Here is a 24,984-nt window from a genome sequence, read left to right on the forward strand (position 1 = left end):
AAATATCAGACTGAAGAGGTGTTTGAAGGACCTGAGTGGCCCTGCCAGGGCTTTGGTACATGCTACCAGCGGCTCCTGTTTGCAGGGCCGGGTCCCCGGTGATGGGGGCCCGTGGCCAAATCCTGCCTTGCCTCCTCTGACAGCTGGGCGCACAAGTCCAAACGCTTTGTTGTCGTCGTTGTTTTCAAACTTGGAAGAAAAGCTCCAGTGAATCATCTCCTGTGCTATTTGATTCATGTTTCATGTCTTTGGAGGAAATCAAAACTGTAAGTCATTTTCAATAAAAATGGCACGAGTGCAACCGAAATGCCAGGAGTGCCAATGGGAAAGGACCAGCTGCCCTTGGTAGCCCCGGCGGCTCTCGCCTTGAGCTGTCCTTAGAGGGTGTGTTTACAATCAGCAGTGGTGACAGCTCATGAAAGCTGCCCTTTGCCATTTCTTTTGTTTCACTCACAATACAAGAAATCTGTGCAGGAAGACGTGGGGGCAGTGCACAAACCCACCTCCAGAAAGCAAATACGACACCTGTGACCTGAGCATCTACTCAGTGAAAGTCACTGGGTAAGTGTCGATGGGCCACTAAAGTATAAGGTACCCTCCAAGCACTTGCAGTCCTTGGGAAAGACAAAGCACGGCTCTTTCCTTCCCCAGGACAGAGACACTTCCCTCTCTGAGCCAGGCGCTGGGCTCGGCTGGCTGCTGGGGAGCAGAGAAGGGAAGGAAAAGAATGGGGCTGCGGAGGAAGGCAGCAGCAGTCCAAGAACTGATGCTCTTATCCTAAGGCTTTCAGGGCCTTGGTCTTTTCCTGACTTTTCCCCCCAAGGACTCCAAGACCTGGGCTCCCATTTACCCAGGGTGCTGCTAGAGCTAATTCCACAACCAACACACACAGAGCTTGAGACACAGGAAGCAAGCAAGGATTGTTGGATGAGAGGAAGAAAGGAAGTCACGGAGGGAGGGGAGAGAAGACTGGGCGGTGCAGGCACTCCTCCCAGAAAACCTTCACAGCCTCCGTGGCTCTCTCACCCCCTGGGGCGCTGTCTAGGTGGGTCCTCTAAGATACCCTCTTTCCTTGAACCACCCAGATCGCTGTATTTTCCATCAGAAATGTGAATTTTTACCTAGTTGCTAGCTTTGGTGAAAAAGCCAGTTTCCTGTAGACTCTCTGAGGTCCCATGAATATCCAAGAGAGCAAATATTCGTTAAACATCTTCTATGTTCCCAGTGATTACTTCTGGATGAAAAATGTGGACAATGTGGCCGGACAATGCAAGATTATTCAAGGGGTGGGTGGGGCAGAGAATGTGAAATATGGGCTGTTCTGGAAAAACCAGTCACATGCCTGGAACAGTGTGGAATGTCTTGGGAAGGGAAAAGAGAAGCCAGCATGGGCTCCAACTGCAGGGTCTTCAAAACGGAGAGGGACTATTTCCCCCCCAACCCATCCTATTTTTTTGTTGTTGTTAATAAACCATAAAATTTATCTAAGGTGTACAATCAATGGTATCTGGTATAATCACTGAGTTGTGCATTCATTACATCAATCAATATTAAAGCATTTTCATTACTCCAATAAAACAAAAGCAAAAATAGACCACATGTAAGATATGGAAATATTTTCATGATGCTCTTTCATATTGTTACAAATGTTTCACAACAGTGCAAGGATTTGTGGTGAGGTGGATTATGGGAGCCCTGTATGATGTTATGTATGTCTGTTTTGTAAATTCACAACTTTTACTATACACTTATTGTTTACATATGTTCATGTATGAATGATATACTTCAATAAATTGTTTTAAAAATGAAAAACAAAAAACAAACAAAAACAGGAGGGAAGAGCTTCAAGTGGGCTGTCCCTCGGCTTGGAAATGGCATCCAGGTGCCCAAGGGCAGTGGGATTTTGGGAAAATCACTCAGCCATTTGTTCATTCCTTGTACAGACTTCCTTTCTGTCCTACCCATTTGGCACTGAGCCAAGAAGGACTGACAGTAAGCTACCCTTGCTTTTTTTTCCAAATAAATCAATTTTATTGATACATAGTAATAAAGCATAAATCCATCCAAAGTGTACCATCAGTGGTATTTGGTATAATCACATAGTTGTACATTCATCACTTAAATTGTTTTTAGAGCATTTTCATTTATTCCAATAATAATAATAATAAACAAAAACTCATCACCTCTCACTCTCCCTGTGCTTCCCCATATATAGCCATATACAGCTGCTACTGTTTCCTTCTCTCTAGTATATTTATATTCTGTACAAACAGTCTTACATATGCAGTATAACCCATATTTGTATTTTACATGAGGTTTCAGTTATTGTTCCATGTTACATTTTTTGCTTTCCTTCTAGTAACGCACATGACCTTAGACTTCTCCTCTCAATCACTGCCATACCCATAATAGCTCTGCTAGTTACAAATACTATGATGTACTTTCCCCATTTCTATTCATTTCTAAAGAATTACAAATTTTTCTAGTTCTGCATGGCTTTCCATTCCCTTAAGATCATTCTGTTTTCTAGTGACCTATATTCTAGTTACTTTAACGCCACACGTTTACACAATATATTAATATTTAGTTCATAACAGTGCAATCATACAGTACTTGTTCTTTTGTGTCTGGCTTGCTTCACTCAACATAATGTCCTCCAGGCTCACCCGTGTCATATGCTTCACGACTTCATTTCTGCATAATATTCCATCTTGTGTATATACCACAATTTGTTTATCCATTCATCAGTTGATGGACACCTGGGTTGTTTGCTTCTTTTGGCAATCATGCATAATACCTCTATGATAATCAGTGTGCAGATGTCTGTTCGTGTTACTGCTCTCAGTTCTTCTGGGTATATGCCTAGTAATGGTATTGCCGGGTCCCATGGCAAGTCTGCCAAACAGTCCTCCACAGTGGCTGTGCCATTCTACATTCCCACCAACAGTGAAGAAGCGTTTCTATCTCTCTACATCCTCTCAAATAATTACAGTTTTCCTACTTTTTAATACTGGCCTAATTGGTGTGAAATGATATATCATTGTAGTTTTGATTTGCATTTCCCTAATCGCTAGTATGTTGAACATATTTTCATGCGTTTTTTCGCCATTTGTATTTCTTCTTCAGACAATTATCTTTTCAAGCCTTTTGTCCATTTTTTAATCAGGTAGTTTGTCTTTTTCTTGTTGAGTTGTATGACCTCTTTATATATCATGGATGTTAAACCCTTGTCGGTTATGTGATTGCCAAATATTTTCTTCCATTGAGTTGGCTGCCTTTTGACAAAAGTCTTTTGAGGTGCAAAAGTGTTGAATTTTGAGATCTCATTTATCTATTTTTTCCTTTTGTTGCTCATGCTTTGGGTGTAAGGTTTAAGAAACTACCACCTACCACAAGATCGTAAAGATGTTTTCCTACATTTTCTTCAACGAGTTTTATGGTCCATTTTGAGTTAATTTTTGTATAAGGTGTGAGATAGGGGTCTTCTTTATTTCTTTTGGATATGGCTATCCAGTTCTCCCAGCACCATTTGTTGAATGAACTGTTCTTGCCCAGCTGGGAGGGCTTGATCGCCTTATCAAAAATCACTTGACTGTAGATGTGAGGGTCTATTTCTGAGTTCTTAATTCAGTTCCATTGGTCAAGGTGTCTGTCTATGCCAGTACCATGCTGATTTTACCACTGTAGCTAAGTAATATGCTTTAGTATGCATTTAAAAAGTCAGAGACTCCTGCAACTTTATGCTTCTTTTTAAAGGTATTTTTGGCTATTCAGGGCTTCTTATCCTTACAAATAAATTTGATAATTGGCATTTCCATTTCTGCAAAAAAGGCTGTCAGGATTTTTATCAGGATGCGTTGAACCTGTAAATCAGTTTGGGTAGGATTGACATCATAATGATATTGAATTTTCTGATCGGTGAACACCAAATGTCCCTCCATTTATTTAAGACTTCTTCAGTTTCTTTTTGCAATATTTTGTAGTTTTAACCACAGGTCCTTTACGTCCTTGGCTAAGTTGATTCCTAAATATTTGATTATTTTAATCACTATTAGAAATGAAATTTTTTCTGATTTCTTCCTCAGATTGCACAATAGTAGTGTATAGAAACATTGTTTTTTTTTAAGATTTATTTATTTATTTTTATTTCTCTCCCCTCCCCCCCCCAGTTGTCTGTTCTCTGTGTCTATTTGCTACATGTTCTTCTTTGTCTGCTTCTGTTGTTGCCAGAGGCTCAGGAATCTGTATTTCTTTTTGTTGCGTCATCTTGTTGTGTTAGCTCTCCGTGTGTGCGGTGCCATTCCTGGGCAGGCTGAACTTTCTTTCGTGCTGGGCGGCTCTCCTTACGGGGCGCACTCTTTGCGCATGGAGCTCCCCTACGCAGGGGCACCCCTGCGTGGCACGGCACTCCTTGCGTGCATCAGCACTGCGCAGGCCAGTTCCACACGGGTCAAGGAGGCCCGGGGTTTGAACCACGGACCTCCCATGTGGTAGACGGGCGCCCTAACCACTGGGCCAAGTCCGCTTCCCTATGGAAACATTACTGATTTTTGTATATTAATCTTGTATCCCACCACTTTGCTGAACTTGTCTATTAGTTCTAGTAGCTTTGTTGTGGATTTTTCAGGATTTTAGATAGAGGATCATATCATCAGCAAATAATCAAAGTTTTGCATCTTCCTTTCCTATTTGGGTGCCTTTTATTTCTTTAACTAGCCTAATTTCTCTAGCTAGAACTCTAGGACAATACTGAATAACAGTAGTGACAGTGGGCATCCTTCTCTTACTCCTGATCTCAGTGGGAAAGCTTTCAGTCTTTCACTGTTGAGTACAATGCTAGCTGTAGGTTTTTCATATATGCACTTTACCATATTGAGAAAGCTTCCTTCTATCTTTTAGAGTTTTTTTTTTTTAATCAAGAAAGGGTGCTGTATTTTGACAAATGCCTTTTCTGCATCAACTGAGAGTATCATGTGATTTTTCTTCTTCAATTTATTACTGTAGTTTATTACATGAATTGATTTTTTTGTGTTGAACCACTCTTGCGTATCTGGAATAAAACTCACTTGATGGTGGTGTAAAATTCTTTTAATGTGCTTTTGGATTTGGTTTGCAAGTATTTTGTTGAAGATTTTTGCATCTACATTTATTAGAGATATTGGCCTTTCATTTTGTTTTCTTGGTAGAACCTTTATCAGGTTTTGGTATTGGGTTGATGTTGGCTTCATAGTATGGGTTTGGTATTGTTCTTTCTTATTCAATTTTTGGAGGAGATTGAGCAAAATTGGTATTAGAACATCTTTGAATGATTGGTAGAATTCTCCTGTGAAGTCATCTGGTTCTGGGCTTTTTCATCTTTGGGAAGTTTTTGATGACTATTTCAATCTCTTTGCTTGTGATTGATTTGTTGAGGTCTTCTATTTCTTCTAGGGTCAGAACAGATAGTTCATGTATTTCTAGGAATTTGTCCATCCTGTCCACATTGTCTAATTCTTTTGAATACAGTTGTTCATAGTATCCTCTCATGATCTCTGTCATTTCTGCAGTGTTAGTGGTAATGTCCCCCCTCTCATTTCTGATTTTATTTACTTGTGTCCTCTCTCTTTTTTTGTCAGTCTAGCTAAAGGTTTGTTGGTTTTGTCAATCTTCTCAAAGAATCAACTTTTGGTTTTGTTGATTCTCTCTACTGTTTTTTTGTTCTTGATTTCATTGATTTCTGTTTTGATCTTTACTATTTCTTTCCTTTGGCTTGGTTTGGGGTAGTTTGCTCTTCTTTTTCTAGTTCTTCCAGGTGTGCAGTTAGAGCTTCAATTTTAGCTCTTTCTTTTTTAAGGAAAGCATTTAGGGCTATAAAATTTCCCTCTCAGCACTGGCTTTGCAGTGTCCCATAGGTTTTGATATGTTGTGTTTTCATTTTCATTCATCTAAAGATATTTGATTTCTTCAATTTCTTTTTTGATGCACTGATTATTTAAGAGTGTGTTGCTTAATCTCCATGTATTTATGAGTTTTCCCTTTTTCCATCCATTTTTGATTTCAGATTCATTCCATTATGATCAGAGAAAACGTTTTGTATAATGTCAGTCTTTTAAAATGTATTGAGTTTGTCTTGTGACCCAACATATGGTCTATCCTAAAGATCCATGTGTAGCAGTTTGATATGGTTATGAATTCTAAAAATAGATACTGGATTATGTTGTGATCTGATCTGTACCTGGGTATGACTGAGTTACGATTAGGGCATTGAGTCCCCACCCCTTGGTGGGTGAAGACTCACAGATAAAAGGCATGGCAAAGGACAGAATTGGGGTTTTTTGATGTTGGAGTTCTGATGTTGGAGTTTGATGCTGAAGCCCTAAGCTGGAGCCCCAGGAAGTAAGCTCACAGAGGAAAGAGAAGCAAAGCCCCCGGAAGAGAGGATCCCTGAGCCCAAGAAAAAGAAGCCTGAGGAAGGGAGGAACCTGGAAGCCTGAACCCTCACAGACATCGGCAGCCGTCTTGCTCCAACACGTGAAAACAGACTTTGGTGAGGGAAGTAACTTATGCTTTATGACCTGGTAACTGTAAGCTCCTACCCCAAATAAATATCCTTTATGAAGACCAAACAATTTCTGTTATTTTGCATCAGCACCCCTTTGGCTGACTAATACACCATGCATGCTTGAAAAAAATGTATTTCGTGCTGTTTTGGGGTACAATGCTCTATAGATATGTTAGGTCTAGTTCATTCATATTATTCAAGGTCTCTGTTTATTTATCCTCTGTCTAGATGTTCTATCCAATATTGAGAGTGTTGTATTGAAGTCTCCAACTATAATTGTAGAGACAACTATTTCTCCCTTCAGCTTTGCCAGTATATGCCTCGTGGGGCACTCATGTTAGGGGCATAAATATGCATAATATTGAGTAGAGTTATTTCTTTTTGGTGAATTGCCATATATATATATAGATATATATATATATGGCAATATATATAAATAATATTTTTCATCCCTTATGTATTAGTCAGCCAAATGGGTGCTGATGCAAAATCCCAGAAATTGGTTGGTCTTTATAAAGGGTATTTATTTGGGGTAGGAACTTACAGATACCAGGCCATAAAGCAAAAGTTACTTCCCTCACCAAAGTCTTTTGCTGTGTGTAGGGGCAAGATGGCTGCTGACATCTGCCAGGGTTCAGACTTCCTGGGTTCCTCTGGGCTCAACTTCTCTGTTTTCTCCACAAGGTCAGCTGTAGACTATCAGGTAAATGGCTCTGTCTCTCTCCTGAGCGCTCCAGGTTAAGACTTCAGCATCAAACTCCAACATCAAAACTCCAACATTAAAAGCCCTCAGCTCCGTCCTTTGCCATGCCTTTTATCTGTGAGTTCCCACCCACCCAGGGGTGGGACTCAACGCCTTAATGATGTGGCCCAGTCAAAGCCCTAATCATAACTTAATCATGTCCAGGTACAGACTAGATACCAAACATAGTCCAATACCTATTTTTGGGATTCATAGCCATATCAAACTGCTGGACCTTATAACAGGTTTGCACTTAGAATCTATTTTGTGTGATATTCGTATAGCTACTCCCACTCTTTTTTGATTACTATGTACATGAAATATCTTTTTCCAATGTTTCACTTTTAACCTGGTTGTGTCCTTATATCTGCAGTGAGTCTCTTGTAGACAGTATATAGATGGCTCATATATTTTTAATCGATTCTATCAGTCTATGGCTTTTAATTGGGGAGTTCAAGCAATTAACATTCAATGTTATTACTGTAAAGGCATTACTTCATCCATTTTGTCCTTTGGCTTTCATTTGTCTGTTTTTGTTTTTGTTTTTTTTTGTCCTTTGGCTTTCAGTTGTCATATCTTACTGTCTATTTTTTTACCCTTTAATTTACCCTTCTTAATAATCTTCATTTTTACACTCTTCTGCAAGTCTCTCACCCTTGTTTTTTAATTTCAGGCTGCAGCACTCCCTTTAGTAGCTCTTGTAATTCTGGTCTTTTGGTAACATATTCTACCAGTTTTTGTTGGGCTCTGAAGACTTTGAACTCACCCTCATATTTGAAGGACAGTTTTTTTCGAATACAAAATTCTTGGCTGACAGTTTTTCTCTTTCAGTACCTTAAATACATCATATCACTTTTTTTCACCTCCATAGTTTCTGATGAGACATCGGCATTTAATCTTATTGAGGTTCCCTTCTATATAATACTTTGCTTTTCTCTTGCTGTTTTCAGAATCCTCTCTTTAACTGTTATTTATCATTCTGAATAGTAAGTATCTCACAATAGATCAATATAGATTTATTCTGTTTTGGGTGCATTGTCCTTCTTGGAAATTAATGTTTATGTTTGTCATAATGGTTGGGAAGTTTTTGGTCATTATTTCCTCAAATATTCTTTCTGCCCCTTTTCTATTCTCGTCTCCTTTTGGGACACCAATAAAGTGTATGTGCATTTCACATTGTCATTCAACTCTGAAACCCTGTTCCATTTTTTCCATTCTTTTTCTTTCTCTTCTCTTTTCCAGTTTAGATATTCTGTCTTTGAGCAATTCAAACCTGCTCCTATGTGCCTTTAGTCTATGTATGAAGTACTGGGAACAGGGGATTGAACCTAGGACCTCATATGTGGGAAGCTGATGCTCAACCACTGAGCCACATCAGTTTCCTTGAGTTGGTTTTTCATTTGTTTTGCTTGTTGTTTGTTTTTGTTTTTTCAGGAGACACCAGAAACGGAATCTGGGACCTCCAATGTGGGAGGCAGGTACTCAACCACTTGAGCCATATCCACTCCCTCTAATGTAATTTTTTTTTCTATCTGGTTGCCTCACAGTCTTTTTGGTGCATTGCTTCAGTATGTGGGGACCTGTACCTCACTGTGCAGGTCTGGGACATCCTTTTTCCTTTTTTACCAGGAAGTCCTGGGGATCAAACCCAGGTCCTCCATATAGTAAATGGAGCTCAATTGCTTGAGCCACAGCCACTTCCCCTCTAATATATTTTTAATCCCATCCATCATGTCTTTCATTTCCATAAGCTCTGTTACTTTTCTTTGCAGGCTTTCAAATTGTTCTTTATGCTCACGCCAGTGTCTTCTTAATATTCTTTATTTCTTTAGTAATACTTTCTTTTAATTCTTTGAATAGATTTAGGAGAGTAGTGTGATTATCACTGATTACTGTATTAAATCTGGTATCTCTTCATGATATTTGGTTAACGCTTTGACTGGGTCATCTCTTCCTGTTTCCTAGTATGGCTTGTAATTTTTTGCTGATGTCTAGGCATCTGAATATGTTGGTAAATTTACTCTGATTGCCAATTTCTCTCTCTTGCCTATGTTTTTTCTCCTAAGCTCCTCTTTGTTATTTGGGTCACCTTGTTTTAAGTCTTCAAAACTGCCCAGTTTAAGTTATCAAAATTGGGCCAGGGATTCACTAATGAGGCACAGATTTTCTCCCAGGAGTTTGAGTTAAGACAGACTTAAAAGCAGTTTTTCTCCATGTAATTTCCAGACTGGCTGCAGATGGCACTCGCCGGTGCACCTTTTCATAGAGTAGTTTCTTTCAATTTCTGCTTTCTTGTGTTTTGGTACGGCTAGAGCTGACATTCAAAGTACAGTCTACTGGCCGAATTCACTGAAGCTAAGCCCCCAACTTCCCTTCCCCTTTCCCTGGTAACAGCTGACAAGGAGGAAGACATCTGTGCCCCTCTCGGTCGGCTGCAGTGGGCCAGGGGTTCTACGCCAGCTTAATATCTTGTGGGTGGGTGTTGGGAGCCCTTCCCAGCCACAAGGGTTTGGTAACTCACATTGGTTGTTTCGGGCTCTTTGTCTCTCTATCCCTCGCCCTCTTACGAGTGAGTGTATGTAGCACTGATCTGGTCTGCTGACCCCTCAAGCAGGTCTCTCGGGCGCTTTTGATCCTTTCTCCATTGTTTTTGTGAGAAGGTTGAGCCCTGCCTGTCTACTTCGACACCATCTTCCCGGAACTCCTCCATCTTTGCTCTTTTTTACTTTTTTTATTAAATTGTCTTTTTTTAAAAAAGATACATAGATCACAAAAAATGTTACATACTTACCAAATCCAATGGATGTGTCAGGATGATGGGAACGAGTGTTGTTGGGGGGGGGAGAGGGGGGTGGGGGGGTGGGGTTGAATGGGACCTCACATATATATTTTTAATGTAATATTATTACAAAGTCAATAAAAAATAAAAAAATTTAAAAAAAAAAAAAATATAAGAGGTTTCCACATACTCCACCCCCACCCCCCTCCACCCTTGCCTTTGACTCTGCCTCAGGCTGGTCTCACGTACTTGACAGCCCACACTGCACCTCCACCGAGCAGGTGCTGAGGAGATGAGGATGGGCAGCAACTCCTCCTGCCAGGTCGGTGGTCCTCCAGAGAGGCCGGAAAAATGGCTCCATTTCCTCCATCAAGGAAGAGAAGGCCACGCCCAGTCACGCTGGCCACAACGGGACATATGCGTGCGTGTGGGTCCATGTGTTTACCCACAGTGCTCATCACAGAAGATCCGCCCTGCCACCCGGGTTGGAGGGGATACCCCTAGGAAGTGATATTGCAAAGTCATCCCAAGTCACTCTAAAAATAACTTTCAACTTACAAAACCGGAAGGATTTTCCCTTTCCTGGTGTCCTGCTCAAACCCACAGCAGTTTCCATTTAGGGAGCCATCTTAGGAAAACCAGTGTGTGGGCAGCCCTCTGGGGGGGCCACCTTGGGTCTGCAGACCTGTCCACAGCCAAGAGCCCCACACCCAGACAAGGGAGCAGCCTGGACGCCGGTGTTCACCCGGCCCCCTTTCCCACAGAGCCCTGAATCTCCCTGCCAACAAATCTCTATGAACAACACTTGTCTTTTAAATGTGTAAGGAAAGCTCACTATTCAAAGGACCCAGAAGGTCCTCCATGTGATGTGATTTGGGTTGTGCCAAGAAGAAGCTTATTAACCTGTTTTCCTAACTGGGGTAGTGTTGTGAGCAGCATGCTCCTCAGGTACAATCCCCATCCCCTCCCACCTGCGTGAACTCGTCTCCTGCTCACCCCCCCCCCACTTGCTCACACCCTCCAGGCACAATGAGCTTCCGGCTGTTCCTCCACACTCGAGGTAGACTTTTACCCCGGGCCCTGTGCACGCCTGCTCCCGCCTCATCTTCTTCAGGTCTGTGCTCAAGTCACTCCTCAGTGAGGTCTTTACCCCCAACATACACTCTTTATCCCCCTTTCCTAACTTTTGTGTTTTCTCCAACTTCTGTTGTGTTTATTGTCTGTTTCTACCACCAGAAGGTCAGGTCCTTGGCTCGTTCACCATTGGAAGCCCAGAGCCTAAAACATGCCTGGCACAGTCTATGCTCAAGAAATATGTGCTGAATGATGAATTCACAATTGTTGGGGCTGGAAAAGGCTGAGACCCACAGCCTTGGTGGACAGCTGTGCTTTTTCTAGAACAATGCCTTGAGGGCAGGATGGGCAGCAGTGGAGGAGGCATGAGAGGGGCAGAGAGAAAGGACCCTTCCCTTTGCTACCACCAGATCCATCCATCCACTGCCAAGTACATTCATGCATCAGAAAGTACCATCTGACATCCCCAAAGTTTCTCACCTCTTAGGCAGGGGTGCGTATTGAGTATTTTAATGGATGAGAAGAGATACTACAGACCAAGTCTCCACTGCCCCCAACACCGTCACTGCTCCAGCATCCGAGCAAGCGGCTCCCAGCCTCAGCAGGAACTGCTGGGCACCTGTGCCAACTGGGACCCTCCGGCTCACACACCGCAGCGGCAGGCACAATTTACTTGACGCTATCATCCACGCTACGGCACATATTTTTTTCCTCCTATTTCCAGCGGGGTTCGTGGAATGAAAGCAAACCAGTGAAACCAGCCATCTTTCGGACACAGTCTTGTCTGTTTTCTTTGGGTGAAATAACCCAAAGCAAAGACTGATCCACAAACCTGAGTTTTGAGGCAAAGGTCCCCACAGGGGTCTCTCCTCCCAACCTAGCAGCCACTGTCACTCGGGTGAAGAGGAAGCTCAGAAGAGGGAGGGCCAGATGGATGGAGAACCAGCCCTGCCCCCTCAGGCAGATGGTGCCCTGGCGGCAACACCCAAAACAAGAGAGGCAGGAAGAAGCCACCCACAGGATGCAGACTTGCCACAGGCCGCAAGAGCGAGGCGCGGGAGGGCGAGCACGCTTTCTGCTGGGACTGGCAGCTGCGAGAGAAAGCAATTACTCTCGAGGTCTGCACTGAGCCAGCTGACCTGACCTCCTGAGAGACTCGCCTCTGTCAGGGCCCAAACATGGCGCTGGCAAGCTAGGCCTCTGCCCTCAGCGCCCCCACCCCCGCTCCCTGTCAGAGCCGTCTGCTGTCAGGTGAAGCGGCCCAGGGCACCCGGTCGCCTCAGATATTGAGGCAGTGACACTGTTCATCGATTCGCCTCAAGATTGAGCATTCGCCAGTGATGCCAGGGTGGGAAGAGGAGAATTTTAGAGGTGTCCTCGCTGCTCTAGGGTGCTGAGAGAACTCCAGCTTTTAGAAAGCAATTTTCTGGGCAGGCGCAGAAGATCTGAATCGTCCTGAGAGACTCTCTCAACCTCACTGGTGGCGTGCGCTTTCCTGGGTGGGGCGGGGCCCCCACGGGCCTGTGGTCCCTTCCCTCAAGTTCTCCTCCTCCCACATGGATGTGAGAGCGCCACATCCATGGCCTCAGCTGACTCTCAGAACCCTGGGGAAATGCAGGGCAGGGGTGATGACTAACAGTCATGCTGTGGGGCTATTGTTATTATTTCGTAATGGCTGCACATCCAGGAGGAGGCAAAGAGAGGGAGGAGGAAAGCGGGCACGTGGCACCCTGGACATGTTACATCTTAGCACTAAGCTTTTTATTTAAATATATATATGTATGTATATTTAAAGTAGAGAGTTGTGGGTTTACAGAAGAATCATGTGGAAAATACAGAGTTCCCATATATCCCCATTATTTCATTTTAACAAATCAACTTTATATATATATATTAATAAAGCATAAATCCATTGAAAGTGTACAACCAATGGTATTTGGTGTAACCACATAGTTGCGCTTTCATTACTTAAATCAATTTTAGAGCATTTTCATTATTCTAATAATAATAATAATAAAGACACAAAAAAATCATCACCTCTCAGGCTCTCTGTTCTTCCCTCACCATGCATAGCTGCTATTCTGTTTCTGTCTCTCTAGTTTGTGTTTATATTTTGTAAAAACAGTCTTATATATGCAATATTACCCATATTCGTATTTCACATGAGGTTTCACTGTGTTATAGTTCCATGTTACATTTTTAGCTTTCATTCTAGTAATATACATGTCCTTAGACTTTCTTTTCAACCACTGTCATACCCATGTAATAGCTCTGCTAGTCACAAACACCATGATGTACTCTTACCATTTCCATTCATTTTCTAAAGATTTACAAACAACCTTTTTACCAATTCTGCACAGATTAACCCTCAGCTTGCATTAATTAGTCCAGTACCTTTCTTACAACTGATTAAAGAATATCATTATAATTGCACTATTAATTAGAATCTGTAGCTTACACTAGGGTTCACTGTTTGTGTTTTATAGTCCTAAACTGTTGTTGTTTTTTTTAGGAGTTACTGGCAAATGAATCCAGGACCTTGCACATAGGAGCAAGCACTCAACCACTGAGCTAAATCCTCTCCCCAATGAGCTGGTTTTTTCTTTTCTTTTGTTTCTAGTTGATACTGGGGATTTAACCCAAGACCTCATACATGGGAGTCAGGTGCTCAACCACTGAGTTACATCTGCTTCCCTAAGTTTTTTTTAATTCTAGTAACATATATACAACCTAAAACCTCCCCTTTTAACCATATTTGAATATGTAATTCAGTGTTAATTATATTCACGATGTTGTGGTACCATCACCGCCATCTATTACCAAAGCTTTTCCATCACCCCAAATCAAAATTCTGTAACAATTATCTCACAATGACCCTTGGAGAGGGAGGTTTTACTAGGCCATTCTATGGATGAGACTTAGACAAGGCTGTCCAGTGGCAGACATCCAAGGTTAGAGACCTTTCTACCACACACCACACTTGGAAAACAAAAGCCAAACCTCAGCAAGGAGAGCAAAACCATAGTTGAGTTCAGTAGGCCTCCTGGGCCCAAACCAGTTCTGGAAATATCTACTAAGTGCTTCCTGCTGAAGGAGCTGGCGGGGAGGCTAGGGATATGAAGGGATCTGACGGAGTGCCTCTGGGGACGGAAGAAAGACAAGCAGCTCAGCCTCCAGGCCCAGGGATAAAAAGCCAGAGCTCAGTCCCAGGGGTTGAAAAGGGGAGCTCCGCTAATGAACAGGGGAAAGTGCCCCAGGCAGAGGCCATAGCCTGAGCGAAGGCAGAGCCACCTACACACAGTCGGAAGTTAGGAGCCCTCTGGTGTCACTGGAGCCTCCCTCACATCTAAAACAGGCCGCAGCTTCAGAGGGGCCTGGCAGGGCAGAGCCAAGCAGCCCAGGATGCTTAGTTGGTCGGCTAAGGGCTTTGGACTTTATCCTTCCACTGACAGGAGAGTCACACTCTCCATTTCCCATCCAAGACAGATCATTCTGGCTAGGGGGGTCCAGGTTGGCTGGGAGGGGCCCGATGGGAGGCAGGGAGATGAGCCAGGAGGGGGTGGGGGGGGATGCTGGGGTCTGAATGAAGGCAGGCTAGGCAGAGGGGAAGCAGGGGCAGACTCAGGAACTTCACAGGTGACATGCTGGAATGCGGGGTGTACAGGAGGGGGCCTTGGGGAGACTACGAGATGAGCAGGGACTGGGCTGGGCCCCCAGGGGACCCTCTTGGGAAAGGGGTATTGAGGAGAAAGTGCCAACTGGGAGGGTCAGAGAGGAGGCCACGGTGGAAGAAGAGGGTGAAGCAGTGGGTGGAGAAGGACGAAGCCAGGCCTGGAGGAGCCTGCACAGGCACCCCGGCTGGAGAGGAGCACCCCCTCCTTGGAGCCCAGAGGCAGGAGAAGAAGGAGGAGGGGAAGGCAGCTGCTGGGAGAGAGGGCAGGGGAAGCCGCTGGGGGGTGTAAGAAGGAATCTCCAGACAAGCTCCACTGGGGTGACTTCTGCAGGGGGGAGTGCCCAGGCACAGAGGCCAGGGCAAGGAGGGGTCCAGGCAGAGAGGAGGGCTGGGGAGGGGCGGGGCTCCAGACACAGGCCAGGGCAGGGCAGGGGAGGGGTCCAGGCAGAGAGGCTAGGGCAGGGCAGGGCGGACTCCCAGGCACAGAGGCTGGCATGGGGTGGGATGGGGTCCCACACACAGGCTGGGGCAGAGTGGGGTCCCAAGCTCAGAAGCCAGGGTGGGGAAGGGTCCCAGGCCTAATTAAGATTCTGCTAGGTCGCAGGGCAGGACTGCAAGGGTGATGGGATCGGCGGTGAGGAAGAGGTTCCCGTGGTCAGTCTTTGGGTGGCAGGAAAGGCAGCCAAGTGGAGGACCTGGGGACGCCCCCGAGAGGCAGAGAGAAGGCTGGGGGGGCGGGGGGGCACACTGGCCTGCGGACTTCTGCCGGAGGCTGCTCCGAGTGCTGCTGGGGTCTAGGGCGGGTAAGGAGGGAGGTCAGGGAATGAGACAGGGCGATGGAGGCTCAGTCATGGGACCCTGAGGCCCCCGAGGGAACGGGGGGCCAAGGCAGGCTAGACGCTGGGGGCCGGGGCCAGCCCCAGGTGGAAAGTGCCCTTCGTAGGGGTTGGGGCAGGCTCCAGGGATCCCGTGACAAGGACGGTCCAGGGTAGCGGGGTGAGAGAGCCGGAGGGCCAGAGGCCCTGACCAATGGGGGCCCCAGGGAGAAGCCCTTTTCTCTTTTTGGGGGTGAACTGGGGACCAGGAGAACAAAGTCTCCAGACACAGGGTGCTAGGAAGGGAATGGGAAACACAGAGGGACACAAAGAGAGAAAATGCCTCATGCACTGTCCTTTCCAAAGTCCATTCTTCTGAACCCACTCTAATTCCCCTCACTGGACAAGTCTGCAAATGGGAATGCCAAATGACTTACCTGGAAGAGCCTGGCCCATTTAGGGGGAGAACCCAGATTCCCGGTGGCCCCCCAGGGGAGCCAGGCAGGGGGACCTGTCACAGGGGTCCCTCCCATCAGGCTGGGTGAAGGCCACGATGAGGCAGGAACCCAAAGAGCAGCAGGAATCCCCCCCGCCCCGTCCTCAGTCCTCACCTGCCCCCAAGCCCATGCCGCCTCCTGCAGTAACTTACCCAAAGCCAAGCGGGGCCCAAGCCCAAGCAGGGATCAGAAGCTCCGGGCTCTGCTTCCACGTTCTTCCACCAGGCTGCTAGACCATGCCCCTGCAAGAGAGGACCCACAGGTCACACGGGGGGTGGACACGATCCGGCCCCGAGGCCCCTGCCTTTCTCTCGTGGTGGCTTCCCTAGGGTCCGCCGATGAGACCACAGAGCCTTTGCCAGCCCCAGGCTGGCCACGGGAACCCCGTCCCTGGCCTGCTGTCCCGTGGCTACAGCCAGTGGCACCTGTTGGTGGCCTCTGCTCCCAGACGGAGGGAAAGCCCACCACACTAGCAAGGGAAGCTGCCCAGCAGCCCAAAGCCGGAGGGGACACCAATGTGGCCCAGCCGCCTCTCCCCGCCGCTGAGGTGCTCTGGGCTACCACACGCATGGCCTGCAGCCTTGCCTAAGAGGTGGCCCTCCGCCCCGTGGGGCCATTAAGCGGATTCAGCGACATCGTGCACAGGAAGACCTAACAGGGCCTGCTTCACAGGGAGCCCTGACGGCGGCGAGGGCCAGGAACCTCGGGCCTTCGGGGGCCCCTTCAGCGGGCAGAGCCTCCCCTTCCTCACACGGACCATCGGGGCGGGCCCGCATCGCCCCTGGCCTCCTCCACGCGGGCACAGTGTGGGGAGCACACGCGGGGCTCCAGAATGCACGCGCACATCAGCGCAGAGAGCACCGTGTTCACCGTGGGAGAGATGCCCGAGAACTGCCAGCGTCCCTGCCGCCTCTAGCTTCTGACATAAGCGTTCAAAACGTCCTCTGACGGCCTACCCCCTCCTCCTCTGCCTGCCCCCCAAGATGCAGGTGGTGACCCCTTTTCTGAGACCTTACAGCATCCTGTACTTAATTTATAAGAATAATATCATCATACGGTTAATGTCCCTAACTCTGCTTTGCGCCTTGCTAAAAGCTTTATATGCATTTGTTTGCGTTATCCACTTTAATCCTCACAGCAGTCCTGGGAGGGAGGCATAACTATTATTCCCATTTTGCAGATGGGGAAACTGAGTCTTAGAGAAGTTCATTGCTTGCTCAAGGTCGCAGATTTTCTGAGCGGCAGAGCACGACAGAACCTGGATGTATTTCTTCCTAGCAGGGATCACTGTTTCCACCCACTCACTGGAGGGTCCTGTCCACCCATGAAAGTCTTCAGCCACGTGGTGCAGGCCTGGGGATGAGACTGGCTCCCTCTCCCCCTGACGCCCACCCACCCTCGAGACTGGAGCTGCTCAGAGGCATGAACGTGTTATCTTCACATACGCACAGCCGGCACCTCACCCAGAGCCTGGAGACAGCAGGTGCTCGATCAATAACTGTTTGACAAATGAACGCCCCGAAATGCATCGCAGGAACATAATTGAAAGCAGCGTATATCTTGCTTAGAGTTAAAATCCTTCCCTGTTTCCCTTAATATGGGATTTTCTATGCTAAATTGATTTTAAACTAAGGGCATCGGAACATCCCAGGGGCTTTGTGCATGGTCATCACTTTATCGCCCAGCAGACCACATCCCCTTCCCCCTTCCACCCTGGCTAAGAGAGACCATTTCCCCCCATTTTCAGGAGAGAAAACCAACTCTTATCCCAGGGACACACAAAATGCAAACTCAGAATGCAAACTGCAAAACCCATGCTCTGCTCCTCTCCTTCTAGAACATCAAAGGGCGCTTTTCAGAGCCCCCATTTGACTCCAGCAAGCTCCAGCCACGGAGCGCCGCCAGCCTTGCTGGAGCGAGAGCAGGTAAGCCCACAGCCTGTGGTTCCCCCGCTGGGGCTGTCCTCAGCTGCACAAACCCCTCCACACCGCCCTCCGGCTGCCCCAGGGGCCACGTCCCAGGCTGACCGGTCAGGTCAGCTGCCTGGCTAGAAAGTGCCCCTGCCCCAGCCCCAGCCTTCCTCGGGCAGCTCAGCACAACTCACATGGTGACCCACCAGCACAGATGACACCATTTTTAATCCACAAAAGCGTTCTCTGGCACAGCCTGTCCCGTCCCACTGAGACGCACACCCAGCTCTAGAGGAAAGCACTGGGGCGGAGCGGACACCCTGGGCTCCAGGCACCGTCCCTGCTGAGTGACCTCATGAACTCTGGCACCTCTGGCTCCTCGGTTTCCCCATCTGTGAGCTCAGCGGGTGAATAGGATTATTTTGGAGGCCAGGCTGGTTCCCACACCAGGATTCCTAGCCAGGGAAGGGGCGCTGAAGGCGCTGGCTCCCTGGCTGCTCCGGAACATTCCATTACCTTGAATTGCAAATTTCCTCCTAGCTCTATCTCTAAGCCACAGGGGCTCCCTGGCCACCGGCTTCGCAATGACAGATAAAGATAACAGCCATTGCTGGAGACAGAATCAAGTAGCAGAAGTCATTATGCAGAAATAATCATGTGAAGTTGCGTCTGGTTGCTCCTGATTTCTGCCTAGCATTGTCTTACAAATCCAAATCGTTGTGCCTTTTCCTTTCTAGGAGAGCCAAGTGCAGGGCCCAGGGGATTCCGACAGATCTACTGCTCCAAGCTCCTCCTGCCAGGTAGAGCATCAGCACCCTAGTGTACGGTCCCTTTTGCTGAGCCCATGGGCAAGAGCCTTAGAAGACAAGAGCCCCTGGGAGGAGGAGCGCACTGATGAGCCCCACCTTCAGGCCCATCTTTCTCCATGTGGCCCTTCCACACACCCCTCCCCACCCCCATCCCTTTGTTTGTTTCGGACCTAAGGCACCTGCCTCTGTAGGTTCCGGCCTCTGGGAGCTACTCAGGCAGTGACCAGGTTGGGTCCAACCTTGTCCTCCCAGTTACCAGCACAGCCTGAGCTGGGGCCAGGGTCTCAGGAGAGCAGGAGGAGGGGAGCAGACATGGAGGGTTGTGTGGCAAGAGGACCCGAGCCCCAACCCCAGCTCCACTTTCTCCTAGCTGTGTGCCTTCACTTCTCTCTGCCTCCACTTTCCTATTTGTAGAAAGCACTGATAAAATACTACCTGGTTTGCCACATTCCTAAAAACTAAATGAGGGAAGTGGATGTGGATCAAGTGATTGAGCTCCCGCCTACCACATGGTTCAGTTCCCGGTGTCTTAAGGAAGACTGCGAACTGGTGCGACAGGCAGGTGTGGCAAGCTGACACAACAAGATGATGCAACAAGAGACACAAGAAGAAAAAACATAATGAGAGACACAACAAAGCAGGGAATGGAGGTGGCTCAAGTGATTAGGTGCCTCCCTCCCACATAGGAAGTTTGGTTTTCAGTCTGTGGTGCCTCCTAAAGAAATAAGGAAGATGAACACACACAGCAAGTTCAAACAACAAGGGGATGGGGAGAAATAAATAAATAAAGTCTTAAAAAAAAAAAAAGACTAAATGAGCTAATACACAAAAATGCCTGGCACATACTCAAAAATGCCTGGCACATACACAGAAATGCCTGGTGCATAGAAAGACTTATTAAACATCAACTCTCCCTGAAAGGGCAAGGGGAAGCCTGGCCACATGGCTCTAAGATTTTAGGTTGATATCCTCTTACCCTTGCTACCCTAGAGGATAGAAGGGCAAAGACCAAGGACACAGGAGCTAAGGAGACAGAACCAGGGGCTTCCCAGCAGTGTGGCCACTGGACACAGTGGGGCTCAGCTCTTGCCACCTCTTACATAACCAAGGGCTAAGAATCAACAATTATGATTATGGAATCATTATATTGATGCCTTTTTCTTCCAGTATATTATAAAATAGCCAAAGGTTGATAACTAAAATTGCTGAAACTGGTTGGACCAAGCTCACCCTTTGTATATGGTCATTTCCAAATAAAACCTGCTATTGGGATGATTGTTCCAGCTTGATCTTACCCTTGTATGTGAATATTTCTATTGAAATGGTAACCATCCCACCCTCCTGTTTGAAATCCATAAGAAAACCTTGTAACTGACCCTTGTTCTGTAACCTCTACCCCACTCCCAGATGTCTTGATCTCTGATGATTGTCTGTGATTTTAATAACTTTGTGACTCACCTTGTTTTGCACTTACCCTCCCCATCCTGTTCAGCCCCTTCATGTTTATTAATGAAGGAATAAACCAGCCCCACCCCAATTACTCATTACATAAACTGCTAAGTCTGGATATTATAAAACTATCACAGTTCCTGCAGTTCCAGGAGGAAGTTTTGGGACCCTTAGGCCACTGTTCTCCTTTACAAGCAAATAAACTCACTCTTTCTTTGGAATTTCAGGAATCAGATGTCTCAGGAATTGGACGTTAATTAAAGGCATTGGGCAAGAACCTGCTTTTGCTTGGTATCAATCACAGATGGAAAAGGATGAGCAGGTGCCACCTTGGCAGACCCCCAGAACCTGGCAGCCTCCAATCCGAGGGCTGGGGAGCCCTAACCCCAGATATGCATTCCACACACATGCAAAGTGCCCAACATGTGTGCCCAGTGCAGGGACACCGCCCCCACTTTGGAGGTGCCCACAGCCCCATGGGGTACACTGAGGTATGTGCCAGATGTCGGGCAAACACACCCAACTCTCAGGATTGCTCTGCAGCTCAAGGCAGCCAGGAGTGAAGATGTACAAAGTGGGAAGATCTGGGCAAATATATGGGGTGTCTCCAGGAATCTGGGGGTGATTCAATACTCTGGGGCCCTGGATCAGGGGGTGCCCACCCCTTAGGATATGCACAGTCCTTGGAGAGGTTTGGTTTTAAGGAACACACAGCTCAGTTCCTGAAACAGCCAGGCTGCCCTCCTGGGTCACGGCGGGCTGTGACCCAAAAAGTTATCTTTTTAGGGTGGTTCCTTGGGCCAGTTTCCCCTTTGGGGTCGGAGGGGCTCAGCCCCCACCTTCCTAGCTGGCCTGTCATTGGGAAAGGCAGTTAGAAAAGCCTTACCCTCCTAGCACCTGAAACCTCCTGGTGCACAGGCTTCAGCGCTGCCTCTGAAAATCTGCGGGAAACTGGAAATCTCTCTATCCCACGCACACGAGGGGCAGATGTGTGCTCAAGAGATGACAAATTATTTTAATATTTCCTGAAATCCAATTTAATCACGAAGAAAAGTTCCAGAGGGAGAAAAATATAATGTGGTCCAAAGTCACAGGCGGGTGATTTTTGGGTTATGACTATTTCTGCGGTGACTGTGGTTTCCTAGTGAATAATTCCACCATGGCCCCCAGGCAGCAGCAACGCAAATAAGCCTCAACTACATGCAGCCACCCAGCTGAATCTCACAAACTTAATGTTGAGTGAAAGAAGCCAGACCCAGATGATTACATACTACTACTTAACTCCACTTATGAATGGAACAAGCATAGGCAAAACGAACCCATGGTGATGGAACTCAAGATAGGAGCTACCCTTGGTTGGGGGTAATGAGGGGATGGGGCCACATAGAGTCAGGCACTGGTCACGCTTGGTTTCTGGAACTGGATGTTGGTTACAGAGGTGGTATATTAGCCAAAAGCGGTGCTGAAGCAAAATACCAGAATCTGTTGTCTTTTATGAAGGATATTTATTTGGGGTAGAAGCCCACAGTTACCAGGCCATAAAGCATATGTTACTTCCCTCACCAAAGTCTGTTGTCACGTTTTGGAGCAAGATGGCTGCCGACATCTGCCAAGAGTTCAGGCTTCCTGGGATCCTCTCCTCCCAGAGCTTGTTTCTCTCCGGGCTCAGCTGCTTTGCTCTCTCCACAAGGCCAGCTCTAGACTATTAGGCCAATGATTCATCTCTCTTCCTGGGGCCTGTGCCTCTAACAGCGCTTACTCCCCTTCCTCGTGTATCTGCTTCTCCGTGTGTTTACTGCCCGGTGCTCCAGTATAAAAACTCCAACCTCCCTTCTCTGCAGTGCAGTTTCTCTCTAAGTCCCCACCCACCAAGGGGGCGGGACTTAACGTCCTGCCGACATGGCCCAATCAAAGCTTTAATCATTATTTAATCAAGTAAAAGTAAAACCTCTGAATCCAATATAATCTAATATGCCTGGAGGGGCAGACCAGTTTACAAACACAATCCAGTATCTATTTTTGGGATTCATAAATAATGCCAAACTGCTACAGATGGGTTGCACTTTGTGAAAATTTACCAGGCTATGCACTGATAATCTGTGTAATGCATTCAAGTTAAATGTCAATAAGAGATTTACATTTTAAACAAAGGTACCTACTGGCATTCCCCTCACCTACCTGGCAACGGGGCTAATGATTAGGCTCCAGAAGGAAGCAAAGGGCCTCCCTGCCGACCAGACCAGGGTCTGGGAGCCTCCCTGTGTACGCCCACCCAGGCCGAGGATGCAGCCCAAGGACCTCCTCATGAGACAGTGGGAAAAGAAGGAGCTCTGAAGTCAGGCAGGCTGAGTTCAAATCCCCCACCACCCAGGCGGCCTCACCTCTCTGAATACCCTTTCCAAGAGAGGTTTTACGTCTGCTGGACAAGGCTGTCCAAGACGTGATTTTTCACCAAGACCCCTGTAGGGAAGTGGACTTGGCCCAGTGGTTAGGGCATCCGTCTACCACATGGGAGGTCCGCGGTTCAAACCCCGGGCCTCCTTGACCTGTGTGGAGCTGGCCCATGCGCAGCACTGATGCACGCAAGGAGTGCCATGCCACGCAGGGGTGTCCCCGCGTAGGGGAGCCCCACGAGCAAGGAGCACACCCCGTAAGGAGAGCCGCCCAGGGCGAAAGAAAGCGCAGCCTGCCCAGGAATGACGCCGCATACATGGAGAGCCAACACAGCAAGATGATACAACAAAAAGAAACACAGATTCACAACCAATCCAATGTCCACATAGAAGAGGTGGCATTGGATTGGGAAAAGTGGACATGGTGGCTGATGGGTATGGGGAAAGGCAGGAAGAGATGAGAGGTGGAGGCGTCTTTGGGACATGGAGCTGCCCTGGATGGTGCTTCAGAGGCAATCACCGGACATTGTAAATCCTCACAGGGCCCACTGAATGGAATGGGGGAGAGTATGGGCCATGATGTGGACCATTGACTATGAGGTGCAGAGGTGCCCAAAGATGTACTTACCAAATCCAATGGATGTGTCATGATGATGGGAGGGAGTGTTGCTGGGGGGGGGGGGGAGAGGTGGGGTGGGGGGGTGGGGATGAATGGGACCTCACATATATATTTTTAATGTAATATTATTACAAAGTCAATTAAAAAAAAAAAAAAAAAAAAAGAAACACAGATGATTCTGTTGTCGCTGACAACAACAGAAGCTGACAAAGAACATGCAGCAAATAGATAGAGAGAACAGACAACTGGGGTGGGGGGAGAAATAAATAAATAAATCTTAAAAAAAAAAAAAAGACCCCTGTATAAGCAGTGCCCAGCTTGTACTACCCGCTATTTATTTACTGGACCGAAAGTTTTTGAGCAGCTACTATGAGCCAGGTACTGGGGAGGCTAGAAGTGAATTAGACAAGTGCCCTGCCCACAAAAGGCTTACTTTCAAAAGTGACAGTAACAGGAAACAAATGAAAAAAGTAAATATAGATTGTGATAACTGTGGGAAACTACTACAGTGATTTGAGTGCTCTGCAAAGTCCCGATAGGTGACAGGCAAGAGAGAAAGGGGCAGGCTTAGGAGAGGGCTCCAGGCAGAGGGAGCAGCCAGGGCAAGGCCTGAGCCAGGAAGTCCCTCAGCAAGTTCAAGGAGCTGCGAGAAGGTGAGTACTGCTGCAGCCAGCACGCGAGGAGATAAGGGGCTTGGAGGCCAGGGTGGGGAGTTTGCATTTTATTTTAACCAACATCATTTTAGAAAAACCAGAGAGTGCTGCAAACACCCCAGGCGATGGGGAAAGGGACTATAAGGTCTCCCCACCAGGGGGAGCGGAGAAGTGGGGTCCCCTACAGCTGTGCCAGGCTTCTCCCAATGTGGAGAGCCAGGTTCACTTTTAAAAAATGCAACCCTTTCTTGAGATATCAATCTCAAGTCTGTTCATCCATGACTGCCCCTGGGAAGGAAAGGAAATAAAATGACCCACTGCCCATTAACAATTGAAACCTCCTGAACCCCCTGCCTTTGCCTCCCCCCAACATGACCCTCTGATGCCCCTGACCCCTGGACCGCAGAGCACCTGCTCCTGCATTCCCCATTCTTCTCGGATGGCGTGTCCTGTTCCAGCAGGAGGACGGCAGGACAAACCTTTGCCAATATCAAAACAATGAGGCAACCAATGGGGAGACGCTCTGATGGGCCCCAGGGAGATGGAAAATAATAAAGCCAAACCCGATCCAGCAAGTTCTATCTCAGGGCCTTTGTCCCACAGACACGCCTCCTGCCAATCGTCTGTCTCTGCCAGAGGAAAAAACCTCCGATTTCGGCTGCAGAGGGGACTGTAGAAATCCCCAGCCAGAATCTCCAACGGTTTCCAGGGTCCCAGGTTCTGTGGAGGTGCTGGGAGATGGAGAAGAGATGATTCCACTTGCGAGGAGAAAAGGTCCCATTCAAAGGAGAGCCGCCAGCCACGTCCAAGCCTTTCACTTTACATCGAGCAAATGGGATTCCCGAGAGGGAAGGTTTCACCAAGCTCGCAGGGCAGGTGCGACTCCTGGGAAAGGAGGCGGGCACCTTCCTTTGCTGGGCTGAGATGCAGAGGGACCTGGAGAAGTGTCCCTTCCAGAGGTGCCCAGGAGCTGGGGTCGCCGCTGCCCTCAGTCCCACTGTTGGATGCCCGAGAGGTCTCTCGGTAGCGG

General features: G+C 47.3%; 1 protein-coding gene across 1 annotated transcript in view; it reads right to left on the bottom strand.

The window, feature by feature from the left end:
- The window catches only part of HPCAL1 (hippocalcin like 1), a 147,305-nt gene that overhangs the window by 31,879 nt on the left and 90,442 nt on the right, over window positions 1-24,984 (bottom strand). The window contains exon 2 of the mRNA XM_004459325.4: window positions 16,274-16,363. The gene's annotated coding sequence lies outside the window, so the exon portion shown is untranslated. The remainder of the gene's footprint in view (window positions 1-16,273; window positions 16,364-24,984) is intronic.

The sequence above is a fragment of the Dasypus novemcinctus genome, chromosome 25 (assembly GCF_030445035.2).
Source record: "Dasypus novemcinctus isolate mDasNov1 chromosome 25, mDasNov1.1.hap2, whole genome shotgun sequence".
Classification (NCBI taxonomy): domain Eukaryota; kingdom Metazoa; phylum Chordata; class Mammalia; order Cingulata; family Dasypodidae; genus Dasypus; species Dasypus novemcinctus.